Source organism: Poromitra crassiceps (genome assembly GCF_964638095.1).
Source record: "Poromitra crassiceps genome assembly, chromosome: 18".
In the NCBI taxonomy this organism is placed as follows: domain Eukaryota; kingdom Metazoa; phylum Chordata; class Actinopteri; order Beryciformes; family Melamphaidae; genus Poromitra; species Poromitra crassiceps.
The window spans coordinates 22813001-22839256 of NC_139636.1; the positions used below are offsets into that span (position 1 = coordinate 22813001).

The 26256-nt window shown below is 46.3% G+C and overlaps 2 protein-coding genes across 4 annotated transcripts in view; one reads left to right on the plus strand and one right to left on the minus strand.

The window, feature by feature from the left end:
* The window catches only part of cpt1ab (carnitine palmitoyltransferase 1Ab (liver)), a 34576-nt gene extending 29803 nt beyond the window's left edge, over positions 1 to 4773 (minus strand). For 2 of the 3 annotated variants that reach the window (XM_083654983.1, XM_083654981.1), the window contains exon 1: positions 601 to 735. The gene's annotated coding sequence lies outside the window, so the exon portion shown is untranslated. Of the gene's footprint in view, positions 1 to 600; positions 736 to 4656 lie in introns of those variants that run through there. The other variant, XM_083654982.1, reaches the window with a different exon arrangement.
* A 2029-nt stretch (positions 4774 to 6802) lies between these two features.
* LOC310793299 (uncharacterized protein) overlaps positions 6803 to 26256 on the plus strand; it is a 33075-nt gene continuing 13621 nt past the window's right edge. Inside the window, exon 1 of the mRNA XM_083655094.1 lies at positions 6803 to 6953. The gene's annotated coding sequence lies outside the window, so the exon portion shown is untranslated. The remainder of the gene's footprint in view (positions 6954 to 26256) is intronic.

The following is a 26256-nucleotide window of genomic DNA, read 5'->3' on the forward strand; positions in this document are numbered from 1 at the left end:
TAATAACAAGTTGCACAAACCGGTGCTACCTGAATACGTATTGCATCATTTGGCCACAGTAGTCAAAACAAAGTCTTAATATCAATGTTTAGCATTATATTCAGTAGGCTACAGGCCTTTTTCCAACACGTTTTCTACACACCTCAACGGCTAAGATCAAGTATGGCTGGGAGTGTAATTATATTAAAGGAAGGCATTTTAATACTGACATTATTTATTTTATTTTTTCACTTTCACGAGCCATGATTTGCCTATGAAACTTGCTTTCTGACAGCTAGCCAAACATGAAGGGCAGCCGCCCGCTTATCGCCAATGGATACGACATGTAAACGCTGCACAGCTAAACGTTATAGCCTACACGTTACTGCTCCGAAATGTGACTACTGACTAATAATAAACATGTAGTAATATAAATCGACAGGCGACATTGACCAAAAATAAAGACAGTTTTCACGAGATTTTTCAGGCGTTGGTCGAGGAGTTTTCAATCTCAACCCCTGCAGCCATATTTGGCATAACGTTAGCTACTTCCAAAACTGCAGTGAGACACAACAACCTTGCGAGCGGAACCGGGAAAACATGAGTTATTACAACACTCACCGAGCCCTTCCTGTTACACCTGGAGGTCTGCGGCAAGCAAAGTGCAGAAGACGGCGGCTCTTTCTGTGTTTTGACGCGGCAGCGAGACGGCTCGTCTCTCGGGCTCTGCTATATGCTAAAGCGCTGTGCTGTGCATGAATGGAGGAAAAGAGAAAGACTTGCACACCGTTGTACACACGACACAGTCCGCCCCCTTTTGCAACGTCACTGTCCAAAAATGAACGCATGAAAATGGTGACGAGAGCGAAACAGGACTGGACTATTCCTATGATTTCCCTGTAGGGATTTATAAGGTGTCTGGTATTCAACATTGAGTTTGTAGTCACTTTGCTGGACTCACTGACTCAATTGTGTTCCGTTTTCCCCTATGGTTAGCATTCCTATTGGGCTATTATAGTTCATTTCCCTGTGATGATATTTGTATAGTATTTTTTAATTTAAATGTACAGTCTGAATACTATTTCCCCCCATAACGTCAATAATGGCCTGTACAAGGAAGGCATACAGGACAGAGCAGGCTTGAAACCAAGGAGGTAAAAAATAAACCCAGTATTACAACAAAAATAAAACCTCCAAATGCTTGTGCTGTGATGCCATCCACCATGCATGTAGAGCTGTGTATGGACCAAAATGCAGAGAAGACACAGACAGAAACAGTTGATAGTTTAAGTCTCTTTACTGGACTTTCAAAAATGTAACAAAACAATAAAAGGCTAGTGCCAAACAGGGGAGTGAATAATTCTAATACACAGGCCGGCTCAGAACACACGACAGGGAAAAACTAAGAAACTAAAAGCTAAACTGCGACGGGAAACACGGCTGGTGCCTGGGACAGTGACAGGCAGGCCTCGGACTCCAGGAGCCCTGTTGCATTCAGCACCTTGGACAGCACTCATGCCAGTGACAGATGTGGTTGCGCTGGCCCATGGTCAGTGCGCCTCTCCCTAGGGATGGCACCCGACGTCCTCAATGCTCCACCTGGGCCGCGGCACTGGAAGTCCAGGATGAGGTCTGGGGTCGATGCCCTGTGCAGGAACTCAGCAGTGTTCCTCTGGTCCATATAGCCCTCCCAATAACCAGCTACTGAATGCTGTGACGCACCCGTGCACACCACCTCACAAAGTTGGCCGCTGCTGGAAACCCCACCTCAGCCTCCTGGTCTGGAAACAATGGCGGTTGCAACCCCATCTGACTGGCACTCGAACGGCGTCATGCCAGTAGAGGACTGTATAGGGTGCTGTGGGCATAGTCTGCTGCGAGCTCTAGGAGCAGGGATTGGAAGCAGACAGACAGCACACCGTGGTTTCCAGATCTCGATTCACCCTCTCAGTCTGCCCATTAGACTGAGAGGGTGGAAGCCCGAGGAGAGGCTGGCAGTGGCCCCGCGGAGGGAGCAGAAGGCTTTCCATCACTGGGAGGCGACTTGGGGACTACGATCCGACACCACATCACGAGGAAAGGCTGTGCACGTCACAGAATATGTCCTCCATCGTTAAGGATGCAGTCTCTTGAGCAGATGGAAGCTTGGCCAGAGCCTTTAGAAAACGGCTGATGAAACCCACAGACAGGTGGGACCAGGGTCACCGTGTCACAGACACTGGGGCAGAGCAGGCCGGGAGGGCACTATAGCGAGGAGACTTCTGCTGAGCGCAGGCTGCCACAAAGGAGGACACGTCCCTCCTCGCACATGGTCGGCTACCAGAACCTGTGAATGATAAACTCTAGAGTCCGCCGCTCCCCCAGATGGCCCACCTGATGTGACGAATGCCACTACTTAACACTCGTGACCGGCCCGCTGGAGGCACATAGGTGGTTCCGAGGGCCATCCTCAGGCCCCGGGTCAGAGCATAGATTACCATCCTCAGGCCCCGGGTCAGAGCATAGATTACCGCACGGATGACATCTTTTTGTAGGCTTACCCAGAAGTCCCTGGCTCTTGTAAAAGTGAATGGGATTTTTGTATGGGAATTTCGGTTTAATGCATGAAGGACGTCAATGACAGATAAAGACACAATCATGTATGATGTTCTTCTACGAGTACAATACAGACAGATAAAGAAATGCACTTATTAGGACGTTGCATTCTACGGAGTAGTTGTCTCATTGCAGGTAAAGACATGGGGTCACTGGATATGAGAGATTGGTGGTGCATATATCAGGTCATAGATTGGGCCGGATTGAACCAAATAGATAGAGCCAAGAAACTGTGCCATTTTATAGTTTATTTATGGGTGAGTTTGCTAGATAGTTAGATAGTTGAAATTCACAACAATCTTGCTGAACACAAACTTTGCTGTTTCATAAACTTTTATTAACCACAGACCTTATTAACGTTACATTTGCTAACCAGCGTTAGCTTGGACATGCTGCTAACACACCAGCCGGATAGAAAAAACAACATACGTTGATTCGTCTGAGATGTTTCTAACAAGAAATAAATAGTATCCAAGGGAGAGGTCTTTGTTATCTGTTGCTACAGTAGGTAACTTTTTTGTCACAGGGTGTCGCAAATGAGCTGTTGTTAAATTGACTGGACTTCTTTGTGCGGATTGATATGACTGGACGTGGCCTCTTGGCATACTGTACCTAGCCTGTATTTTCTGTTCTTTTTTTTATTTTATTTTTTCTGATTTCCCCCCCATTTTCTCCCAATTGTACTTGGCCAATTTCCCCCTGCTGCCCCGGTGGCTGCTCCACCCTTTGCCGATCTGGGGAGAGCCGTAGCCTAACACCATGCTTCCTGTGACACATGCGCAGTTGCCAGCCGCTTCTTTTCACCTGACAGCGGGGAGCTTCACCGGCAGGACGTAGCACATGGGAGGATCACACTAACAGTTCCCTTCCACCCCGAACAGGCGCCCCGACCGACCAGAGGAGGTGCTAGTGCAGCGACCAGGACACATACCCCTAATCTGGCTTCGCACGCGCAGACACAGCCAATCGTGCCTGTATGGACACCCGACCAAGCGCGAGCCTGTGACCCTCGTGTTGGTAGGCAGGGAATCTACCACTATTTTCTGTTCTTCTAGATGTGTAATTACAGGTTTCCACACGTAGCCACAGCAGAGATGGCGCTGTTTCCCTGCTGGGAAATGGAAGAACAACAATGGCCATTTTCAATGGAAAAGATAGGCAGAGACAGGCTCTGGCAGGAGAAAAACAGCTCAAAATCGGAAACTATGAAATATTTAACAAGACTGTTTTATTGTGATTGCTACATGTATGGAAAAAGTAGGGCCTTGTAGAATGGAGCCTGCAATGCCATGTTAGGGTGTTCCTCTGAGACTATGATTGAGTGAAACAAATGAGTAGTCGAATTCTGAGGATAGCCGAAATGATGAAAGTGATCACTGTGGGTAAAAAAAAGTTACTTTCCAGACCCTAAATGCAACATTTATTTTACTAGTGGATATTCTCTCTTACTAGTGGTAGTGGTGTGAATTACACAAGTGATTACACAGTCACTCATGTCAGTCACTTGTGTCATTCACATCAACATATAGCTAGTATGTTGGCCTACTGAATCACACCACATTCTCATAATTATTCTTAGGCAAATGTATTCCCCTACCATGTGCCAAAAATCAACTATCCTTTATTCCTTTTCCTCAACTCTTGGGTCGTTTTCCAGGACTTCTTAATCTTGTGCAACACACCGTTTGTTGATACATGCTTTGTATATGTCCGCACTTCTTACTTGCTTGCTTATAATGATGGTGGCGGTCAGTATGTAGTCATACAACGCCCCTATTAACCGACAGAGGGCGCCTGAAGACCATTTATATTCATCCAGATTCTTAAAGAGTATCAGGTATCAGGTTTTGTCTAGGTTTAAGTGCTAGGTTGTTGTGTAGATCTCTTCTTAAATGGCATTATTGTGTCAAATATAGCAACTAGGGTTACAACCGCTGTATGTAGCCTATACTTTTGGCAATATCAGCAAATTGTACTGTGGGCTAGGTGAGCGAAGCAAGAAGGAAGTGGTTAAACTGCCTCATAGTTTTGGCTTTTGTAACGTTTTGGAACAACAACAAAAAGTCCCAGATGGTCTCTTACCTTCTAAGTCCTAGCACCGTCAGCTGCTAGCAACCACAGAACACATGCTCATCAACTTCGCATTGCGATGCGTGCCTCCGGTTCGTGCGCGTGCACAGTACTGTCACTGTGCTGCCTGTAACCTCGCGTCACAGCTCAGCGTGAAGTGAGCAGTTTTCACAACTTCAGCAGGAGTTTCACTTCCGGTTGAGTGATTTCTGCCTTCAAAATAGAAGCATGATAAAGTTCGGATTTTACAGTACAAATTAAAGTATTAATCGAACTATGGCCATGTTCAGACTAGGAGGCCAAATCTGATTTGTGAACTTTAGTGACCTATTAATGATTCTATCCAGATTGGTTTTATGAGTCTCATTGGCTCATTGTATGTGGACACACAGATCCGACTTGAACACTGCCCAAATCAGATCTGTGGCAGTGCGGACGGTTACATGCTGCCACTCCGACGTGCTGCCACTCCGACGTTCTGCCACTCCGAAATATCGGCACTCAGAAAGGGGGTCTATATTCCCCGTTTTTCACTAACCTCTCCCAGCCCCCACGCCAAACCTAACCTCCCCCCATGCCTAAACCTAACCTCCCCCAGACCCTAACCCAAAACCTAACCTCTCCCACCCCCACGCCTAAACCTAAGGTCGGCATTGCGGCTTCTAAGGTGAACGACCGCCAGTCCGAATAATGGAAGTTAACGTTCGGAGTGGCAGGGCGTCGGAAAGGCAAAGGAACCCCAGTGCGGACACACTCCCAAAATCAGATTTGGGAAACCAATCAAGATAATGATGATTAACGACTTTAGCAGCAAATCGGATTTGCCTGTAATGTGAACATGGCCTATGATGAAACCAAACATAATGAACATAAGAACACTAAGATGAACCTCTAGTTTAATGTTTGAATGAAAATAGACCAGCAGAACAAATACAAAGGAGATGGTGTGTTATTTCTTGAAATACTTTCTACACTAAATAACTAAATTTGGGCAAGTGTAAAAAAAAGAAATGGCTTAATGGTCGATTCAGAGTATACTTCTTTATTTAATGGGAAACCTTGTTAAAACCTTATTTAAGTTATACCTCTCATCTGATTATGGCCTCTCGGAAGACATCAAGAGAAGAGATTATCAAGTATAGGTGATACCCATTATGCAAAATGAATTATGTGGTCTTGTGAAAAGTACTGCAGATATACAGTAGCTTGTGAAATGTCTGCAATGAGGCACACACACGCACACGCACACACACACACACACACACACACACACACACACACACACACACACACACACACACACACACACACTCACTCACTCACTCACACTCACACTCACACTCACTCACACACACACACACACACACACACACACACACACACACACACACACACACACACACACACACACACACACACACACACTCAGACCAGTGAAATAAGCCAATTAAAAAGGTTTATTTAAAAAAAAAAATCTCAACGGTTGCAAATGAAATTTAGTACATAAATGTACAAGCCAGCTGTGTGTAAATTTTTTATTCTTGTGGACATTTCTGGAAATGCAAAATCCACGCTTGCCGTGCTCTCTCCGACCACTGAAAGGCCATTGAAACAATCCGATTGGAAACAATATATTAAAAAGCTTGTTTAACTCTTCTGACTGTGTGCGCCTGAAGGCCTGGAAATGTATTTTTTCAAATGTCAACAAGAGTGAATTTGACATATATCTTGGTTAGCCAGTGGCCTGCCAGTATTTATTGATCTACATGAAGGCGGTGAGTTTGGGCCAAAGCATTACAAATTTAGTTGGACTGGTCTGTCTGTGTGTGCCTGGAGGCTGTAAAAAGTGTTTTTCCAAATGTCAACAGGAGTCAATTTACATATATCTGATTTAGAGTGCAGTTTGCCATAGGTATTACTATTTATTAGATTTGTGTGACATCACTTCAATTTGTGTATTTTATAGAGTTTAAATGAACGCTTTTATTTTGAAAAAATCCTTACCGGAAGTCAAATTCCTGCTCAGAAATTCCTGCTCACTTTATGCTGCCCCTGCCACACTGACGTGCAGGTGATACTCGGTGGTACTTCAGTCTTTCGTTTCCTCGCCAGAGAGAGAGAGAGAGAGTGGGGAGTGAGTGAATGAATGTGACCAGCATCGATTTTTAACTAGCCAGCTGACTGGAAAAAGCCTCGGCAAACTCACAGTTGTCTGGGTTAGCGCTCCCCTGGATAGCGAAGGAGATAATGAGAATAGTGGATTTTCTTTCTGCTTGTACAGCGCAGCAGAAGGGAAGTCAGACCAAAAGGTAAGCAGCAGGCGCAGCTACTAGCAGTTTGCTAGCACGCTAGCGTCCCATCCTTTCCCCCATTCGTCTCGACTCTCTTTCGACTCATTGGCAGTGGAAATAGTCTGTGGGTGGCCCCAAAAGGCTTGTCGCCTGTCTGCTCCCTTTGTGTTTGTTACAACTTGCATCGCCCGTCCTTACAACAGCAAACCAATAGAGAAGAAGAGCACAGAAACGTTAACGATACCATCCGATTCTTGTGTATGCTTGCTCAGCTGTGTGTACATTGACGACCATGGTACACGTGATTGTAGAAAGGGATAATTAAGCTGATCTGCTTCTGAGAGAGCATCAACTTATTAGTAGATGAGCAGCCAAGCAAGCCATCTGTGGTTATCAGTCCAATGGAGCGTTTTAGGGGATTTCTGTCTTTGCCTCACCACCCTACACGGGATTTCCTATGCGATCAAATTGCATGTGTGTGTGTATTGACAAAAGTGTATTGTGGTGTAAATTACATTTAGCTGTTGTTTGGAAGGGTCTGCTCTGCTCATAAAGGCTAGGCTATTATTTCTACACTGTTTCGCACAGGAAGTACATTAGTGGTTTTCTAAGGGTAACACTGCTTCCTCCTCTTGCATTTAGTGACTCTTGCATTAAATACTCCAACCAGCTTTATACCACCACTACTAGTCAAGGACAGGTTGTCAATTTGAATTAATTTGTCTAAAAGTAAATGTTAACATCTTGAACATATCTCAACAGGAACGATCATCTCAATTACCTCTGGGTTTTGCTGGAGTTAATTGAGCAAGAACATTTAATCCTACATAAATAATAAATAAGTAAATAAATAACCCCCCCCCCCCCCCCCCCCCCCCCCCCCCCCACACACACAGAGAGAGATGCTCCAGTATCCAGAAGCAGGCCAGTAATGTTCCCCTTTGGAAGGTTAACTGGGCATATCACTGGCTCACTTCATATTTATATTGGAGTTGGGGAGGTTACGTGTGTGTGTGTGTGTATGTGTGTGTGTGTGTGTGTGTGTGTGTGTGTGTGTGTGTGTGTGTGTGTGTGAGGTTACGTGTGTGTGTGTGTGTGTGTGTGTGTGTGTGTGTGTGTGTGTGTGTGTGTGTGAGTGACCTCTAACAGGATCTAGCTCTCATCACATCCACTGACTGGCTGGTGTCCATTGTTTTACACTGTCATTTGCAACCTCATTGTGTCTTTGTGTGTATCAATGCAATGTAGTAGCCTGGCGTGTTAATGCAGGTGAGTCAGAGCCTACTACAGGATGGTATGAGTGAGTGGAGTATGGTTGTATGTATCCAGTCATTGTTTACCCAATTTGTGGATGTGCTGCCTCCTGCTCACTCTTTGTATACTACAAACACTCTTGTTTGTGGACTTGTGGAGGCATTGCATGTTACCAGAGGATAGGCATGCTCTGTCAAAAGCTGGAGCTGAACCTAGCTGCAGTTTGGCATTGAGAAAAGGGCGTGACTTGTATTTGTGCAATGCACACAGAGGCTTGAATGTGCTTTCTAAACAATGAGCTTAATACCCTCTCTAATGCCAACAGGACGTGAGCCACGTGGAGGGCAGAGCATGGGGGGGGGGGGGGGCTTTCTGTTGTTGTCATGCCTGTGAATGGGTTGCCTCACTGTCACCATCACTATAGCCCTTTTAACCCATTGATACCTGATGCAGCATTTGTGTGTATATCCCTCATTTGTGTGCGTATCCCTTTAAGACCGTGAACCGCGTTAACGCGGTTCACGGTCTTAAAGGGATACACACACAAATGCTGCATCAGGTATCAATGGGTTAAGTATATCCAATCCAAAAGGCAGTGATCACATTGTTTTTGATTTGTTTTACTGTAAGATATCTCACTTAGACGTATATCAGAGGGTGTTGAAGTCGATTTTTCACAGATAAAAGGGAAAACACAGCATTGGATATACCGGTAATCAGTTCAGGCAGGATTAAGTGAGTTAAGCCGCAGTGCAGCGCCCGGGCACCAACTCCAGTTCTTTTTGCCAGTGCCTTGGTCAGGGGCACCGACAGGAGTATTAACCCTAACATACATGTCTGTGTGATGGTGGGAGGAAACCGGAGCACCCGGAGGAAACCCACACGAGCACGGGGAGAGAACATGCAAACTCCACAAAGAAAGGACCTGGGACGGACCAGGGTTCAAACCCGGGTGCTTCTTGCTTGCTGTGTGAGGCAACAGTGCTAACCACTGAGCCACCGTGCCGTCGATTAGGTAAAGAGAACTGTAGCCTGCTGCTCCACCGACGGAAAAACATATCAATTCAAGTTTTGGTTTCTAACAATGGCAACCTTTCTGAACTCGGGTGTTAACGAACCCAATGTTGATGTTTGACTCTGACATAATTGAACGGAGGCTCTAGCTATCGTTGTGTCACACTTCTCTATGCTCAGTAGTAGTAGTTCTTTGTATTCACAAGCTGAAGATATTCTGCGCTCTGATAATATTATTTCACTGAAGACTGAAGAGGCATAAATGGCCCTTTTGTCTGCCTGAATGGTTGCCTTATGCCGGAGTGAAAGGCCCAATGTTGGCTGTCACAAAAGGCAGCAGATAGTGAAGCCAAAAAGAAGACAGAGAGGCGCCTACGGTGCTGTGTGACTCCAACATGTCAGGTGACCTGGTCAATCTGTCCAATTCAGCACATCTGAAGAATTCTCCCTTTTCCATTTGTAAAATATCTGCCATAGAGTAGATGCATTAGATTGTAAGTGTGATGTTGTGTGTAAAGTGACATTATAGGCTAGACGATCAGATAATGAATAATATATAATGATCTTGTTTATGCACGTTTGTTGTGTGGAATGTGATTAGTATTGCCACATGTTAAATAAGTGAAATAGTAATACAGCGCTATCATGTTTTGGTCTGGTTAGTGTGCCTCTTGTCAGAAGCCTGTATGACATTTCTATGTGCTTGATTTGCTGTACTTGTCTGCAAATTAGTTTATTCCTACTAGTGAAATAGAAGTCTGCTGTGAATAAATAGTCAGGCTGAAAACTGCTAAGAGTGCTGGCTGAAGTGATGAGTGATAGTAGCTCACTGGGCCTAAATAGTCAATCGTGTGGTTGTTGTTTTGCTTTGGGCACTTGTACAAGAAGCTAAATTAGGCTTTCTTGGAATTTCGCTTCTACCATGATTGTCCTAGTTCATGTCGTTCTTAGATGCCTCTTCAAATTTGAGTTTGCTCCAAATACCCCCCCCCCCCCCCTGGTGAAAATAGAGTTTTCTGTCAACGTAAGGCTCTTCTTCTTCCATGTTTCATAGTCCTCTGTTACTGTACTTTGTTGAAAACATCATTTTAGCTTGACAAGCAATAAGCAGCAGTGTTGTGTGGATCAATGAACCCAGCAGTCTCTCTGCTGCGCTTTTGGCTCAAGGCCAGCTCACTTTGGCGCTGCTCCTTTCTCCCTGGTAACATGTGCTCTGTGCCTCCTCCCTGTTCAATTATTTAATCTGCATGGCGTTACAAGAGACCAGCAGTGCACTGTGTGACTGTGTGACTGTGTGACTGTGTGTGTGGTGTGATGGGGTCACAGCAGTGCACTGTGTGACTGTGTGTGTGATGGGGGCACAGCAGTGCACTGTGTGTGTGTGTGTGTGTGTGTGTGTGTGTGTGTGTGTGTGTGTGTGTGTGTGTGTGTGTGTGTGTGTGTGGTGTGATGGGGGCACAGCAGTGCACTGTGTGTGTGTGTGTGTGTGTGTGTGTGTGGTGTGATGGGGTCACAGCAGTGCACTGTGTGACTGTGTGTGTGTGGTGTGATGGGGGGCACAGCAGTGCACTGTGTGACTGTGTGTGTGGTGTGATGGGGGCACAGCAGTGCACTGTGTGACTGTGTGTGTGTGTGTGTGTGTGTGTGTGTGTGTGTGTGGTGTGATGGGGGCACAGCAGTGCACTGTGTGTGACTGTGTGTGTGTGTGGTGTGATGGGGTCACAGCAGTGCACTGTGTGACACAGTGTGTATGGTGTGATGGGGTCACAGCAGTGCACTGTGTGACACAGTGTGTATGGTGTGATGGGGTCACAGCAGTGCACTGTGTGACTGTGTGTGTGTGTGGTGTGATGGGGTCACAGCAGTGCACTGTGTGACTGTGTGTGTGTGTGTGTGTGGTGTGATGGGGTCACAGCAGTGCACTGTGTGACTGTGTGTGTGTGTGTGGTGTGATGGGGTCACAGCAGTGCACTGTGTGACTGTGTGTGTGGTGTGATGGGGGCATTTTAGTGGTGATGCAGAAGATGTTGTTTTGGTGCGGGTGACGTGACTTCTTGACGACCTGAGGTGATGCGGTGAAGGTTTGGTAATTATCCACGAATGTGGATGAGCTCAGCTGTCACGAGAAGAGTTTTGAAAACAGTTGAATGGATGATGAAAAAAATGACAGCATGAATGACAATCGTTATGGGGTTGCCTTACTTCCCTTGAGCAAGATCACTTTTAGTTTGAGCGTTTCCTTTATCAGGTATTAATAACTGTTGAACTCCACATTTCAAAAAGCATTGACAGAGCCTCTATTGTCAGTTATTTCTGTCTGAGAGTTTTCCTCTGGTCTTATTGTTAGATATTGCTATTATGACTCCATCCATGTGAGGAAGAGGATCCATTTATGAGAATGTGGCTTTTTCTCAGCGGGGTCCTGTGGTTCAGTGTTTATGCATACTTCTCCCTTGACATTCCTGTCCTCCTCTTCGAGACGTGCTGCCACTCTGGGAAACCAGACCTCTGGCTGGCCGGCCCTCCACTGCTCCTGCATCGAAAAGATTCTGCTGCCATTGTTATATTTAGACATGTTTCCCTCCCAGGTAGCGGAGAGGCTAAAGACAAGCACCGGACACTCTGGTGATAGGTTGCTTCTCAGGCTGGGGTGTGTCTTCTTGTTATGACCTATTTGTAAGGTAGGATGATGATGATGATGATGATGTGTTAGTGGTGAATTTCTACGGCCTGTGCTGAGCTTTGGGAACGTGATAAGGCAGAGGGACAGTGAGTGGTGGTACAGAGCGCAGCAGCATAGAACAGCCTCTTGGGGACAACAGGCTATTCTGAGCCTTGTGTTTTCCCCTACTTCTTCCCTGTGTTCTGGATGTTGGGCCCCCAGGGTCACACAGTCTCTGTAGTCGCGGCTATTTTCAACACATAAACACAAACACTCCAGGCAGCCATACGAGAGACACAGAGGAGGACAAACGGCAAACACAGACAATGGATTTCTTGTTAAGGAGAGGGACTCAGTGGCTGAGCATCAAGGCGACACACAGAAGAGGGCTATATTCTCACATTCTGCCTAATTTGATATTATTCTACTCCCTATATATATTATTCTCAGTTCACTTCCTGGTTTCTGTGGCCTCTCAGCCCAGTCAGGACTCAGGAGTGGATCAAATGACACACACTGTTGTGGACGACGTGCTTTGTTCTTCTGGCTCAATGAGCACTTTAGAGAGGAAGCACTGGAGCAAGGCTCAACAATTGGCTATTGTCCACACCTGCAGAACACATGTTAGCATGGGGGCGGGGCTTTATTTGCATCGCCGTTAGGTTATGGCCTCCCGGAGGGCACAGTGGGAATTGAAGTGTCTGGGGGGTTTATGCTTTGAGTTCAGCGATTGGTCACTGAGTGCAACATGTTTGACGATGGCAAACACACAAGTTAGAGATTAGGCCTATGCCTTGATCTGCCCCTCCTCCCCTCTCCCCCAGTGTTCAAGCTGGTCTAGACCACTCCCTCTCCCCCGCGTGATTTCTATTCGCACATAGGATAAGCAATAACCACGCCCTGTGGCACCGGGATTGGCCAGGAGCAGTGAAGCTTGGGACTAAAACACCTGGGTTTTTTCATCTTTTAAAATAAAGATGTTTAAAAAACTATTGCTTGTTACATTTTCAGTGCTGTACCTTTTCTCTGGGTAAGAATTGAGTTTGAAATTAACGATATGATACATTATATTATATGAGCTATGAACGTGAACAACACCGTTTATATTATTGCATGTTTTTGTAGATTGTGTACATTGTGTAGATTACAATTATTATGCTTATTATTATTATTACTATGCTAAGGAAGGTAGGTAAGGTGACCATAATTCATTTCAATGTCCGCTCTCAATCTCCGCTCTCGAAATCGCTGTCCGTTCTCAAGAGCTATTCAGTTGGTTCATGAAATCGCTGGGCTGCGTGCCCTTCAGTGTTTGTGGTGTGGGAGATACCAGCTGTCAAAAGAAGAAGACAAAACACTTGCTCCTGGCCAATCCCGGCGCCACAGGGCGTGGTTATTGCTTATCCTATGTGCGAATAGAAATCACACCTCTCCCTCCAGTGTTCAAGCTTTTCTAGAGACCACTCACTCTCCCCCAGTGTTCAAGCTGGTCTAGAGACCACTCACTCTCCCCCAGTGTTCAAGCTGGTCTAGAGACCACTCCCTCTCCCCCAGTGTTCAAGCTGGTCTAGAGACCACTCCCTCTCCCCCAGTGTTAAAGCTTGTCTCTAGAGACCACTCACTCTCCCCCAGTGTTCAAGCTTGTCTAGACCACTCACTCTCCCTCCAGTGTTCAAGCTGGTCTAGAGACCACTCACTCTCCCAGTGTTCAAGCTGGTCTAGAGACCACTCACTCTCCCTCCAGTGTTAAAGCTTGTCTAGACCACTCCCTCTCCCCCAGTGTTCAAGCTTGTCTAGAGACCACTCCCTCTCCCCCAGTGTTCAAGCTGGTCTAGAGACCACTCCCTCTCCCCCAGTGATCAAGCTGGTCTAGAGACCACTCACTCTCCCCCAGTGTTCAAGCTGGTCTAGAGACCACTCACTCTCCCTCCAGTGTTCAAGCTTGTCTAGAGACTACTCACTCTCCCCCAGTGTTCAAGCTTGTCTAGAGACCACTCACTCTCCCCCAGTGTTCAAGCTGGTCTAGACCACTCCCTCTCCCCCAGTGATCAAGCTTGTCTAGAGACCACTCCCTCTCCCCCAGTGATCAAGCTGGTCTAGACCACTCCCTCTCCCCCAGTGATCAAGCTTGTCTAGAGACCACTCACTCTCCCCCAGTGATCAAGCTGGTCTAGAGACCACTCACTCTCCCCCAGTGTTCAAGCTTGTCTAGAGACCACTCACTCTCCCCCAGTGTTCAAGCTTGTCTAGAGACCACTCACTCTCCCCCAGTGTTCAAGCTTGTCTAGAGACCACTCACTCTCCCCCAGTGTTCAAGCTGGTCTAGAGACCACTCACTCTCCCCCAGTGTTCAAGCTGGTCTAGAGACCACTCACTCTCCCCCAGTGTTCAAGCTGGTCTAGAGACCACTCACTCTCCCCCAGTGTTCAAGCTGGTCTAGAGACCACTCCCTCTCCCCCAGAGTTCAAGCTGGTCTAGACCACTCCCTCTCCCCCAGTGTTCAAGCTTGTCTATAGACCACTCACTCTCCCCCAGTGTTCAAGCTGGTCTAGAGACCACTCACTCTCCCCCAGTGTTCAAGCTGGTCTAGAGACCACTCACTCTCCCCCAGTGTTCAAGCTGGTCTAGAGACCACTCACTCTCCCCCAGTGTTCAAGCTTGTCTAGAGACCACTCACTCTCCCCCAGTGTTCAAGCTGGTCTAGACCACTCCCTCTCCCCCAGTGTTCAAGCTTGTCTCTAGAGACCACTCACTCTCCCCCAGTGTTCAAGCTTGTCTAGAGACCACTCACTCTCCCCCAGTGTTCAAGCTTGTCTAGAGACCCCTCACTCTCCCCCAGTGTTCAAGCTTGTCTAGAGACCACTCACTCTCCCCCAGTGTTCAAGCTTGTCTAGAGACCACTCACTCTCCCCCAGTGTTCAAGCTTGTCTAGAGACCACTCACTCTCCCCCAGTGTTCAAGCTTGTCTAGAGACCACTCACTCTCCCCCAGTGTTTAAGCTTGTCTAGAGACCACTCACTCTCCCCCAGTGTTCAAGCTTGTCTAGAGACCACTCACTCTCCCTCCAGTGTTCAAGCTGGTCTAGACCACTCCCTCTCCCCCAGTGTTCAAGCTGGTCTAGACCACTCACTCGTAGATGCGTTTAAATCACTTTTGCTGGGTCCAGAGCCTCAAGCTTCTAGTGAGCAATGGCGTTTGGGCAACGTTCACTGTATGTCTTAAGTCCCATCTGGATTCCATACGTTCCCTTAAAGGTCCCAATTCGTGCAGCTGTAACCTCTTAAAAACGTGTGTCTCTGGTCCATAAAACATGATTCTGGATTAATCTGTCGAAAATATAGCAAACCCGTTTGTTGTGACGGAGTTCTCACTCCCTCTTCTGGTAGCTTCCCAAGAACGGCCTGTTTCTATAATATATTCAGAACTAACAGTTCCCATTGGCCGCTGAGGGAGAGCCCGCCCCAGGCTCCCAGCGGCCAATCAGATTAGCGTCTGTGGACCAGCACGCTAGGTTGCGAGTTATCGTTAACTAAACGGTACTACGCTAAAGAGGACATCTCAAAATGCCTAGACTTACCGAATGCACCTCTGCAGTTGCTGGATCACGTACAGTTGGCGTCGCTCCATCTAGAAGTGTTAATTTTGTGGCTATAGACTAAATGGTGCAGGTAGCTTGTGTGAGAGAGACCCGCGCAGTATGCAGGAGGAAGCTAGTGACGTCCCGATTCCCCCAGATTCCCCTCTGGGCAAACGAAGCGTTTGGGGGTGTGGCTTGGAGGAGACTGCAGAGGGACGCTGGATAGGGACAAATCCAACTGTGGCAGTTCTGAGCGTGTGACCACTCATTACAGGGAGGGCTGACAGCAGTATATATGCATTTACAAGTAAAAACAGCTTTTGCACGGAATGGGACCTTTAAAGAATGGGATGGCTGTTAAACATCCCTTGCTACCAGCCTGCTTGGACTTCCTGTAGGGTGACTGTATACAGTGACATTCCCAGTCTCTGGGGGGGGGGGGGGGGGGGGTCCCCTTTTTCTAACATGGCTTTGTGTTCAACAGCCAGACCAATGTTGTGTTGAGAGGACATGAACAAAAGATCTGTTGAGGGCGAACTTGACTGAAGTCTGTGGCAGCAGGAATAATATCCTCTTATCTCTGAACCTGAAACAGGAGCTACTGTATGAGCACAGACGCTTCCCTGTCTGCCTGCCTGTCTGTCTGCCTGTCTGCCTGTCTGTCTGCCTGTCTGCCTGTCTGTCTGTCTGTCTGTCTGCCTGTCTGTCTGTCTGCCTGTCTGTCTGTCTGTCTGTCTGTCTGTCTGTCTGTCTGTCTGTCTGTCTGCCTGTCTGCCTGTCTGCCTGCCTGTCTGTCTGTCTGTCTGTCTGCCTGTCTGCCTGTCTATCTGTCTGTCTGCCTGTCTGTCTGTCTGTCTGTCTGTCTGCCTGTCTGCCTGTCTGTCTGTCTGTCTGCCTGTCTGTCTGTCTGTCTGTCTGTCTGTCTGTCTGTCTGTCTGTCTGCCTGTCTGCCTGTCTGTCTGCCTGTCTGTCTGTCTGGAGCAAAGCAGGACATCTGGAACTCAAGTGAGAAATTCCTAATGTATTTTCACATTAACACTGCCCCTGCTGTAAATGGGGTAACCGCCTCCAAAGCTGTATCTATACCTCTGTCTATCTCTCTGTCTGCTTTCTATCTTTTACTGCCTCTTTGGCACACACACACACTGTGTGTCTGACAGCCATTAAACAACTGGAGCTCTGTACTGTAGCCAATATATCTGTACTGTCTGTAGCCATATCTGTACTGTAGCCATATCTGTACTGTCTGTAGTCATATCTGTACTGTAGGCAAATGTGGGACTTCCACACGTTGTCATATGGAAATGAGAGCCATGTGGTGGCTTGTTAGCCTCCCTTCTTTGCTGAACTGTCATGATATGCTTGTTCATCTCAACCATCAGCATAGGTCTGCAGCATCAAGGTCGTGTAATGACAGGGATGATGATCATATAAATACACTACATTTCAAGGCATTCATTTGAAAGATTATTGTGGTAAATTCTATTAGTAATAATTACTCAAATGATTGATGATGAAAATAACACAAAGTTTCAGCTAATAGTTAACATCCAGACAGCACAGCAGAAGTAATAGAAGGGAAACTTTAAAGAAGTGTTTGGCTCTACTGCTTTCTGTAGAGATCAGTTTGATACAGAGGTTTGAAAATAGGCAAAGACCAAAAACTTTACACTTGTGTAAGTCTGTATGTATATATAATGTATGTTAGACTTATAAGAAAGGTTATGATAATACAGATGATGACACTGGGAACAGTAGGAAGTACACCTTGTGGTTAGCACTTAGCAGGGTTGAATAGAGAGCCGCAGGGATGACGTATTTTTGTAGTCGGAACGCGGAAGTCCCGGACTTCATGGTTCTTCACTGTTTCTGCCTCTGGGATTTTTGAATGGGTTTTGGTGCGATGCTTCAAAGAAGGTCTCTTAACGCAAGCTTAATCAAACGCGAACCAGTGTTCAGCAGGATAATCTTCACACATGAGGACCACTTTCATGAGTTTTGAAGCGTAAATGCGAGCCCTCGAAGTAAAAAGCTTGTGCTAAGCTAATCCAGGACTACACACAGTGTTGCATAGGCTCCACATCACGTCACCCCAACCTGGAGTGTTGTTGATGTGTGCGCTGATTACCCCGGGCTGAACGGGCTGAACCAGGCGAGGGAAAGAGAATTTCCGTGTTCGTCCTTTGAAGTGATGACGTTATTGACGTATAATATTCCCGTCGACTCAACAGTGTAGTCTCATTTAGCCGTTTGCTAGCTAGCCGCCCTTTTAATGGCACGTAAAAGCTTAAAAACTCATAAAAGTGGTCCTCATGTGTGAAGATTATCCTGCTGAAGTGAAACTGGTTCGCGTTTGAATACGCTTGTGTCATTAACCACAGACCTTATTTGAAGCATCGCGCCAAAAACCCATTAAAAAATCCCATAGGCGAAAACAGTGAAGAAGTGTTAGCATCGATGTTTTCCGGACTCACTCCTGCGGCTCTCTATGAGGGCAAGGCCCAAGCCTGTCTGACTGCAGAGCCAGGTCAGCTGAACCTCCAACGTCGACCAATCATCCAGTGGCATAAGAGATAGAAGTAAACATCTGTCGTCTGTGCGCGCGCACGTGTGTGTGTGTGTGTGTGTGTGTGTATGTGTGTGTGTGTGTGTGTGTGTGAGAGAGTCAGTCAGTCATGAAGGAAGAGTCAGTACTACTTAAATCTACTAAATCTGTGCCTTGGGGTTGCAGCTGAATCTCCTCAGAAAGCCTGTTGTTTTGGTTTGTGTTTTCTCTGAACAGCAGCAAACAACACATTAATGTCGGGTGAACTGATTGGACGAACCACAGCAAACAACACATTGGTGGGTTGAGCTGATTGGATGAACTCTCAGTGCCTCTACCCAATAGAGTGCCGCAGGAATGAGTCGTACAACCCGGACATACATGACTTAGCACGGGTTGCCTCGTCTCAATGGGTTTTTGGTTAGATGCCTGAAATAAGGTATGTGGTTAACAAAAGCTTATGATACTTAGAGGTTTTGTTCAGCAAGATCATCTTCACAAATGAACACTTTTGTTTCATAAAGTTTCATAAACTTTTGTTAACCACAGACCTTATTTTCTATAATAGTCCATAATGTCGAGGGAACCCAGAGGGCGATGCTAACTACCGGGTTGGCCTACACAAATACCTCATCCCTGTGGCACACTCTGTAAGGCTGATGATGCTGGACTGGTATAACCTTGACACACCCTGATATAGTTTACCCATGTAAACTCAGGAAGTCAATGTGCGTGTGTGTGCGCGCAAGACTGCACCCACACCTGACATGACCCACTTCATCATCATACACTGTAGCCTACAGCCAATGTTTCTCTCTAGTCGCCTACTGCCATCAGACTCTTTCTAATCTCAGCCTTTCATCATCACTCCACTCTGGCCTAATCCTCTGCTTTAAATCGGACTCAGATTAAGATTAATTATAGACCAAAAGAGAGATGATCAGGGATCAAGGACAAGTAATAAGAAAATAAATAAGAGGAAGGAAAAGTACGTAGGCAAAAAAGGATTTTTTTTTTTTTTTTTGGAATAAAAACAGGTCTGCTGTTTTTCTCCTATCATTTGCTATCAGAATATTCTTTGTACACATGATGTGCGAGTGTCCCCCTGTTCAGGGCTTTTCAGGCCAGGTTTCCATACTTTTGTCTGAATTGTTAGATAAGGCCATAACATGCAAGTTGCAACCCAATTTGACTGCTCCTCAATGATGCTTCTCAGTTAGAGCTGAGTGAAAAGCAGCACAAGCTGCTGCTAGGTGGTCTTACAGCTGCCAAAAAACTTTTAGTCCAAAGATGGATACCACCTCACAATCTTAGTACAAAAAATGGCAGAGATATTTCCCCGGCATTGTGTTGCTTGATCTATCTACTGCCAGAATCAATAAAGCAACATCCTCCATGTTGGAGATGTGGTCACATTCAGCAATGCAAATAAAGGATCAACTCCTTGGGTCATGAGCACAGGAACACTGTACGCCGTACTACCCTCACTGAGCCATAGTTGAGCGGTCCAGGGGAGACCCTGGGGGGGGGGGGGGGGGGTGTTGGTGATGGATAAGGATCTATTTGTATTTGTCTTTGTATTACCGGTACTATTATTGCACTACTGGAAAATGAAATGAAAAAAAAATTGTTTTTGTAGAATGTTGACAGAGTTTGCTAGTTTAGGGCGTTCAGGATGCAGCCACAAGTCCTGCTTCAGTGCCTTGCTCAAGGACTTTGACAAGGATGACAGTGACTGTGACTGTGACTAAACTTGGAAAAGCTTCTCCAACATCCAGCCAGACCCCCCATTAATACTTCAATTTATGTATGCTAACAGTACATACATTTGATACATTTCATAACATAACCTCTCTTAGAAGTCATATTCTCAGATGACATTTGTGTATGGTGACATTGCAGGCAGGAGATCTCTTTGTGACATCTCAGTCTTCTCTTTCCTCAGTCTGTTGCAGCATTTGTTTACTTCCTGTCAAAACTCTACCAGGGTAACGCAGCCTGCCTGGTACTACACATGCATGCAGAGCTGGTCTGGCCATGCTATCTAACTTTCCAATAAGACTCTCAGATTTCAGATTTTTTCAGATTTCAGATTTATTTTATTCACACACTTGAAAAAATATACAACTTGAGAAATGAGTGTAAACCAGAGTGTGCAAATGGGAACCCCGAGGAAGCTCTCTGAGCTTTTGGTGGGGACCCACAGAAACATAAAATATGACATTAAATAAACAATTATCATACAATACAGGACAGTCAAAACAAACAAAACAAAACAGGACAGGGTACTGGCCTAATACCCCCACAACATATAATACAAGACATAAGACAGACAAGACAATTCCCAGTCAGTTTCAAATCAAATATGTGGCTAATAGTTGTTTCTTCAAAAAAAAATTAAAAGAGGAGACAGAGTATGACATTTTTATGGTTTCATCGAGCTCGTTCCAGATCTGCGGGCCCCTACACGCAACGCCAAGACTGGTACATTTCAATTTCCTAGGTTTTTCCAAGGATTCAATGTTTTTTCCTGGTGTCGTGTGCGTGCAGAGGCAAGCAGACTGGAACGAGCTCACATAGACGAGGGTTCAAATTGTGTGTAACCTGGTACATCAAACAAGCATTCTGTAGATAGTTGTACTCAATAAGGCGTAAAAGACTATAACGGTGAAATAAAGGAGCAGTTGGAGAGTTGAATTCAGACCACGATAGGGCTCGGATGATTTATTTTTGGAGTACCTGTAGCTGTTTCAAGTGTGTAGGATAAGTGTTGCACCATATGACATTGCAGTAGTTCAAGTGAGGCTCAAAAAGTGTTTTGTATAAAGTAAGAAGGGCAGATCACTCTGTGATAAAGCGGCTTGTTGTCCTACTAAATGCTGCTGATCAAAGCGTGATGATTCACGGGTTATACCCACGATACAGGAAGGGTAACAATGGCCGCCTTGGGGGCATCTGGCTCACACGCGTGATTTCTAACCCCACATAGGATAAGCAATAACCACGCCCTGTGGCGCCGGGATTGGCCAGGAGCAACACTGGAGGTGTTGAAATGAATTATGGTCACCTACCTTCCTTAGCATAGTAATAATAATAATAATAAGCATAATAATTGTAATCTACACAATGTACACAATCTACAAAAACATGCAATAATATAAACGGTGTTGTGTTCACGTTCATAGCTCATATAATATAATGTATCATATCGTTAATTTCAAGCTCAATTCTTACCCAGAGAAAAGGTACAGCACTGAAAATGTAACAAGCAATAGTTTTTTAAACATCTTTATTTTAAAAGATGAAAAACCCCAGGTGCTTTAGTCCCAAGCTTCAATGCTCCTGGCCAATCCCGGCGCCACAGGGCGTGGTTATTGCTTATCCTATGTGGGGTTAGAAATCACGCGGCTCACACTGTGACTGAACATCGACACGAGTCGGACATTTTGGTGATAAATCAAGTGAGACAAGAAGATCTGGTTGCTTCATCTCGTGCACGCTTAGCACCGTGTAATTAGCTAGCCTCAGAATGCTTTGCGTGCTGTCTGTGGTTATGACAGTAGTTTAGAGAGCTTATATGCTGCTAGATTTAGAGCTCGATGTCATAACAGGAAATTATGTCACTTAGGCCCCACCCACGCTTGCAGTCTTACATCCTGCAAGCAACCAGGTTATCAAAATGTGGCCATACAGCCAGGGAAGTGTTTGTTTTCTTATAGTACTACCACTTTCTCACCGCTTCACTCCTGTGCGTTCACACATCCTACAACATGTAGAATGTTTTATGGGCCTTCAAATGGGCTTGTGTTTAGCCATATAAGTCCATATGAGCGCCCCCCCTCATGTGTGCTATTCACAACATGTTAAGTGGAAATTTAACGAAAGTTCACGACTTGACGTTCTCAGAAAATGCCAGAGGCCATGGACGTGAATGGAAAGTTAATATATTGTGATTTTAGCCGTATATAGTTTTTCATTACTAAGTAATTTTATAATATATCTGAGGAAAATGTTGACCGTCCCCACGGTCTCATCTTTTTCCCTCTGTCATTATCCTGTCCTTGCATTTCCTGCATTAATGTAGTTGGCCGCTCGCTAGCTAGCGTTAGCTAAATTGTTAGCCTCTGTGGCTTTTAGTCATCGTGTGCACGCTGCACACGATGTGACCACTTGAATGCCAAGCATGTCGTGACGTGTCGTGTACGCGACTTCCCACCTCATAAACACCAGTTCATGACTTCCAAATGAAGGCAGCATTAGCCTACTCTTTTTTTGTGTGCCCCTCCACTTAAAGAGCCCCTCCAGACGTACTTTGTCATTTTTAAGATCTTTCATATTTCTGAGTCATGTCTTCCTGACGATGTTGATCAGTGTTCAGAGAACATTACCCATTAAACAGGTAACACTTTCTCTCTCTCTTTCTCTCTCTCTCTCTCTCTCTCTCTCTCTCTCTCTCTCTCTCTCTCTCTCTCTCTCTCTCTCTCCATCCCCCTTGATCTGTCCAGGTGGGATGCTTCATACTGTCTTAACGATGTGATCTCTCTCCACTCAGTGACCTTCTCTGCTGCTGATTCAGTTTTTCCAGCAGCTTCCATCTGTCTCACACACGGTTCCCCACCCCAAAGAGCCACCTTTTCTATTCACCACAAAGTAAATGTGTTTGAACCCACCATGAGACGCCATGCTTTGACTAAACCTCAGTGGAGGAGGGGCCTCAGCTGTGTTCGTGACTCACTGGCAACATAAGCACAGTGTTAAGGTGACCTGCCCACCCTGCGGTGTTACTCGTGGCCTTCTTGCTGACTTACAAATGCCTAGTCTGGAAAATCTGAGCCCTTTTCCCTTGGCTGGACGAACAAACAAGCCATCTTTTTGCTTCTGTCCCATACTGTATATTAGGGTGAGACAGTTTAGACAGCACAGGCCTGGTTGAGCCTGCCCCTGCTGTTAAAGGAGTGGCCGTGACTGGTTTCCTTCTCTTCCTGACTGACTGACTGCCACACAATATTATCAGCGGTCTGGAGTCTCAACACAGGAAGCAGGCAGCCAGAACCTTCAGATGCAGCATAGCAGAGAGAAGCAGACCTTTTTACACTGATTCACTTAGTTGCTGCTATGATCAAAAACAGCTCACCACCCCTCCAGTCTGGACTCAGAATACTGTCTCTCTTGCTTCAGGATGGGCCTCGGATTTAGTCACTCTTGTCTTGGCCATTTCTGCCCGTTTTTAAATGTGCTTTGTTGCCCGGAATAGAGTTTTGATGATGATCAACAATAGTCTAAACACAGCCTGATTGCTGTTTTTGTTTGGGTTCTGTTGCCATTGTTAACGTTTTTGTTCTGCTTTGTCCTCATTTAAGCAAAAACACTTTGCCTTGACATCCTAGCCTTTTCTATACATCCTGTATATATGACAGCCAGTTTCCCTCCTGAGCCTATGATATAGGCAGGGGGTTAGGGCAGGGTTAATATAGCTCCACCTGACAGACAGCCTACTCAACTGTTCAGGAAGAATTTGCTGACGCCTCCAAAAACCTGAAATAGTGCGACCTGAAATGGAGGAGAAAGGGGAAGTTGACCAAATGAAAGGACAGAAAAGAACAGCAGAGTCCATTTGTTTAAGTCTCTGTGTCACTGGCCACCTGTGAGAGAAGAGAAGGGGGAGAGGAAGTTCAGCTGTTGTGTTTGATTGAGGAGACTGAACTCCTGAGGCTGGGTATGGGTTTTGGGAGATAAGGTAGTCTGTTTGTGTGGGCTTGGGTACCTGATGAATGGGAAATTACTTACCAGTGCTGCTGGTAATATTATGGCTAATATTTAGAAGCTATGAGAGGCAGAAGCAGAACAAATCAGATGCTGGTTTCCTGTCCACGGTTAGTAATATTGTATAACCTTGAGGTGTGAGGGGTATAGTAAGGTTGGGTTGGGGTCTGCCGGGGAAACTGAGGGTCTTTGTTTGAAGGGGCAGGTGCCTGGACACCTGTTGTTGGGCGAGGCATGCCAGACATACTGACCAGTGCCTGAGCCCTTCAGCTGGCCACACATGCTGCCTGGCATCAGTGAAAGCAGCCATTGCTGTCACAGCACATTTGAAGAAATGGACTGGTCCAGTCTGAGTGTAGGAATTTAGCCAGGGGCAAGAATGCCCCAAGAAACCTCAGAATGCCCATAAAAGCCATGATTCCAGGGGCAAACATTGCCCGAGATTTCCATAATTTTATTTTCGTTCAATTAATTTAATTTCCATTTAAGTGCCCCCAACATTTTGTAAATGCCCCCAATGTTTAGGCAGAAAGTTACCCCCAAAATATTTTTTTTATTTCCTACACTGGGCTGGACTGTGTGGTTTTCTCTACAGTGTCACCTACCTTACCTGAGAAAAGATAGACCAGTGTACTTGAGATAGGGCGCAGTCACTGAGCAGTCCCATAGGTATGCCTTTAGACAATAGCAGAGTGCTAATATTTAACCTTGATACGGTAAGACCTACTGTACATACAAAGAGGGTGACTAGCCAAGTGGATGAAACAAATGCAGGGTGCCTGGCTGCCAGGCATAGCTGGCATATTCCTCCTATCCAAACAGCGTTGTTTTGAGATGCTGATCTGGCAGACAGACAGACAGACAGTACGAGTGCTGAGGCTGCTCTCTCTGTCGGGTGACAACTGCTAAGCAGGCGAGCAACAAGGCTGTCAGAGCCCATCAGGCCAGCCAAGGCTAGCAGCAGGCTTAGAGAGGACAACTGGGGTGAGACGCCGTGTCACTATGAGAGGAGGGGGTGATACACTGTGAGAGGAGGGGGTGAGACACTGTGAGAGGAGGGGGTGAGACACTGTCAGAGGAGGGGGTGAGACACTGTCAGAGGAGGGGGTGAGACACTGTGAGAGGAGGGGTGAGACACTGTGAGAGGAGGGGGTGAGACACTGTCAGAGGAGGGGGTGAGACACTGTCAGAGGAGGGGGTGAGACACTGTGAGAGGAGGGGGTGAGACACCGTGTCACTGTGAGAGGAGGGGGTGATACACTGTGAGAGGAGGGGGTGAGACACTGTGAGAGGAGGGGGTGAGACACTGTCAGAGGAGGGGGTGAGACACTGTCAGAGGAGGGGGTGAGACACTGTCAGAGGAGGGGGTGAGACACTGTGAGAGGAGGGGGTGAGACACCGTGTCACTGTGAGAGGAGGGGGTGATACACTGTGAGAGGAGGGGGTGAGACACTGTGAGAGGAGGGGGTGAGACACTGTCAGAGGAGGGGGTGAGACACTGTGAGAGGAGGGGTGAGACACTGTGAGAGGAGGGGGTGAGACACTGTGAGAGGAGGGGGTGGACTGGAGGCCCTCGGAGCAGCTGAGCTCTGGTCTCGCCAAGGGCTCCGGCCTCTTCCCACGGGCAGCAGGGGCTAGCCTGTCACTTTCATGTGACATACTACTCAGACTGAGCACTGTCTGGCATAGGCAAAAATAATACACAGTCATGCACACATACTGTACATTTAGATGACTGAGTCTGTTACACACGTCATATCCCCCCGGGTCCTGACCCACTGGCCTGCTGTAGTCTCAACCCTCTGCTTGTCATTAACCCTGAATTCAATTAGCCTAGTCTAGGAATAGCACACAGAGTCTCAGGCCCATATAATGGTTGCTTCAACAATTAATTAATCTGCACAATCTACCCCACTTGCTTTAGGTCTTGGTCAATTACTATAACCCCATGTTCATATTTACAAAAAAAGATCCTAAAAAAACATATTTCTGTCTTTTCATAGCATTACAATGTCAGTCAAATTTTTCCAAAGGTTCTAAGACTGGTTCTTCGTCAGTGATTATCAGACACCATATTAGTCTCCAGCCGACATCCAGTGGAACCTCCCAATTGCAATGTGGTCTGCACAGATGATCTGGTGGTAGTGTGAGGGCCGGGGTTTAAGCCTATACATCCTTAACGTCTTAACCATCACAGACTCTCTGAGCTGCGCTGATCATATGATCATCAATATAGTTTGATTGATATAACAACCTTACATCTGGATGGCCCGATGGGTCCTAGCCTAAGTAGCATCACTCACCTCCAGCTCCTGTTGAAAAGTGTACAGCCCCTGTTCACTGCATCGACGACAACTCAAACCCAAATTCCCTTCTGTGTTTTTCCATGTCCCCCCAGTGGATATTGATGCATGTTGCATTCATGTCAATGCACATTGACCCATGCTTGATTGATTGGACAGGATCAGAGGTCCTGAGGTCAGCAACGTTTCAGGAGTCAGTATGA